This window comes from Protobothrops mucrosquamatus, unplaced genomic scaffold (genome assembly GCF_001527695.2).
Source record: "Protobothrops mucrosquamatus isolate PMUCROS unplaced genomic scaffold, P.Mucros_1.0 scaffold144, whole genome shotgun sequence".
Lineage (NCBI taxonomy): Eukaryota > Metazoa > Chordata > Lepidosauria > Squamata > Viperidae > Protobothrops > Protobothrops mucrosquamatus.
In genome coordinates, this window is record NW_015386510.1 from 952,659 (window position 1) to 956,608 (window position 3,950).

Consider the following 3,950-nt stretch of genomic DNA (forward strand, 5'->3'; position numbering starts at 1 on the left):
GAAATCAGCAAACAACATTACAGTTTGTGATCATGTGATTGTGGGATGCTGCAAACAGCTTTAAAGGTGGGCTGGTTGCTAAGCACCCAAAATGCAATAAACATGACTAACGTCTAAAGCAGATTATAGTAAGTAGTTCTGGGGGAGGTTTGTTGTAACTTTGGATAGTCTTTAAGTGACTGGTAATAAATCAAGGACTACCTGTAGAGGATAGTAGCTTCAAAAAAGTAAGATTTATATAGAAGAAAACATTCAAGATTCCTTATTGTTTGACATACTTTATTATCTTCATAGGAATGCATATATAAGAACATGCAACATCTGTATTAGTTTAAAGAGAGTTCAAAGCAAATGAACCATTTATCAGCAATTTATCACTGTCTTAACAGGAACATTTTTAAATGAGTGATACATTTGAAACTTGATACATTTTAATAGTTGAAAATCATCTGTTTTGGTGAATATTATAGACTTTTTTCCCCTCGAAGGATCAGGAAAGATGACGTAAAAATGGTTGAAGAGCAGCAGCCATTTTGAACCCAAAGGCTGCATTTATTTCCACCATGCCAAGAGTTGCAGAGGCTAGATGAGGTGCCCAGTGGAGGACATCTGAGTCTATTGGTTCAAATGAAAATCATAGATTTAAACTCTGATTCTAACATTATCTATGAAATATAGAAAATATATCTGCTTATTTCACACTATAATAGTTTATTTTCCAAAGACCATTTTCAGTGTTACCAGGACTCACATGAACAAAAAAAAGAAAAAAGAAAGAAAATGTAGAAGGTTTTTTCATCTCAGATGTGAAAACTCTTATATATGCTAATCGATTTTCATTTTGCTTCAGTTCTGAACAGAAATAGAATTTTTTAATTTGTTGATATATGCATAAATTTGAAAGGTCTAGTTTCACCTATAGAACCTTGTCAAAATAGGACAGTGTACATACCTGGTCTAATTTTCTTTTTATCAGTGATCTCTCAGAAACCAGGTGTCCATCTTGTATATCAAGACAGTCAAGAACGATGGAGGAATATGAGAAATGGACACAAGAGAAGGAAAGTAAATAAATAAATTTAATAAGCTAAATTATATCAATGAAGGGAAATTCTAATAGTAAGAATAGGGCTTTAATATCTCATGCCATTTCCTAAAGTTTGTGGCTAACATTTGTTAATTTAACAGTTAGAATGGAACTTCTAGAATGAATACACACACACACACACACACACAGAGTATATATTTGCCTAGTTAGATTATAATAGTAATGGAAATGCTAAGTATGTCTGTGACACAGACACAAATGACAGGGTTCAAAATGTTAACTAGTAATAGTTTTGAGAGTATGTAAGAGCAATGATGTTGCTATGATAGAAACCTTTTTATTACAATTGAATAGTTTTTGCAAACTTATTATATGTTCTTTATATTGTTCTATATTGGTTTAGTGTTACATATTTACCTGACTATATTATGAATGGATACTTAAAATCAAAATCAAAATCATATGCATACTCCCTAGTATGTGGTTTAAAGAAATCAGTGACTTCTAACTAGATGTGCATAGGATTGTTATTAAAAATATATGATTTTAAAGGTAGAAAGTCCTATGTTATGAAATTGGTTCTGTCATAAAAAAGAGCAAATAACTTTGGATTTAGTCATTTCTAATAGTATTTTAATGTAAGTATTGCCTTTATTCTACTGCTAGGATTTCCAGTAGGAAACCTTTTTGAGAGGCTACTTTAATGTCTTAAGAATTACAAGAGACTTGGTTTAGAACTAAGCCAATATAATTTTGCTCAATATAATTAGAAGCACCTTGGTAATACTGGATCATCTTCAAAATGGGCATTTTCTTTGTGCTGGCTTTAAATAATTGACTGGAATCGATATGGGAAACAGTATGGTGCATGAACAATATAAAAAGAGATTGTACAAACTTTAAAATAGGCCTGCCTTTTAAGAAGTATCAAACAATATGTCTGTCCATCCTGATTGCAGTGCCAATTTAGTGCTAGAGGCCGATTACAGATATCCTTGTTTTAAGTATAGTTAAGAACTGAGGCGATAATCAGAGAGAATCCTTGATGTTCAGGCTAGATATTACTCTGTTATGCCACTGCAAATAATAATTATTTATTAGTCAAGGTTTAAAACGTTTAAATTAGTCATCTTTCCAAGATAGATCTTTTTCTATTTATTCTTTGGTTTTACTTAATTTAATGGCTTAAAAAAAGAAAGAGGTTTTTTGAGGTGGGGGAGGCATGGTAAACATTCAGTGTCATTTCTGATCACTAAATATTTGGTCAATGCAGTGTTTTCTGTTTGTATTAGATGATAATAAAATGCCCAGTAGTGTGCCTATAAAACAAATTTTTGCTTTATTTTCCATTGAATGGAGATTCCTATTTTATTGTTCAACAGGACAAAGATAGAAATGACTTTTTCTAGATAGAAAAATGGCTGATTTACTTGTGAAAACAAGGTGAATCATTTCTGTTAAGTCATTTCTGTTCTGTTCTGTGTGTCTCTATCATCTTTAATTAGAATTCTTATTTTTAAGGAGTCTATTTTCCTAGTCATAGTCTCAAAAAACTAAGTGGTAGCCAAAACTGGATATGAGCACTTTAGTTAAGGGGTTTTGTTTTGGTTTTTTTCTCATTATTTCTTCGAGATTCTTTTCTTTTCAAATCCTCTGGAGCGCTTGTAATTTCCTCTTTGCAGGCTCATCAGCAGCAGAAGGTAAACATAATAGATGTGAGGAATTTTTTGAGATTTATGAGGTTTAGTTTTGGAATCATACACAGTGTCTGGTGACCCAAGTACATAACCACATGTGGATGTCACAAATTGTAAATAGAGCCAGGGCTTTTTTGTAGCTATGCTTTAAAATATGATTTAAGAATAAAAAAATATTCTGCAACAAAGCAGCTGATAATGGCCTCTGCTCACTCAGCTCTCCTTATAAAGTACAAGAGATACTTTTTATTAAAAATATATAAGTTTACCCATTATTTATATAAATTACAAGAGAAATATAGGCTTACATGGAGAGAGAGAGAGAGAGAGAGAGAGAGAGAGAGAGAGAGAGAGAGAGATGAAAGCATGCACATACACCCAAATTGAAATACATCCTACTGATTTTAATGATGCTCACACTTAGCTAAATCTTTGCAAGAGATAGGTGTTAGTATACAGAGTAATAAAGATACCACACTGAAATTATTTGAACAGAGAATATAAACTTGTAGTTAGAAAATATGAAGCTATTCTAATCTCAAAAGAAATTGTTTTTTCTGGCATTTAGCAACCTTTGCTGAAAATAATCTATGAAATACAGTATACAAAATGCTTTACAGAATAATCAACTCTCTCAACATTTGCTTTAATTTTCCTTGATACACACACACACACACACACACACACACACACACACACACACACATATATATATATATTACTAAAGGATTTACAATAATGCAGTTCTAAAAAATTACTTTTTAAAGGAAGTTATTCAAAAATTCTGTAGCTGAAAGAAAAAGTAACTTGCAAACAATCAGAGATTCTGCTTTTAGTGCTTCTATCAAAATAAATATAACCATTTATGGCTGTAGTTTTTATATATCTTCTCCCTCAAATAGGTTAGGCTATATTAATAGGAAAATGTTTGCCTCCTGCTAAGGTTTTCCTGTTCTGTGAAGGACGTGCTGTGGTCCATGGGGTTGAGAAGAGTGAGACACAACTTATTTATTTATAATTTATTTATTTATAATTTAATTTATACCCCGCCCTTCTCCTCATGGGACTCAGGGCGGCTAACAGCCTCATAAAAACTACAATACAAATACAATAATTAAAAGCCGAATTAAAAAGAAATATTTAAACAGGCCGATCAATTAAAATTATCCTTAAAAATCCCCTGAAACTTTAAAATCGTTAAAAAT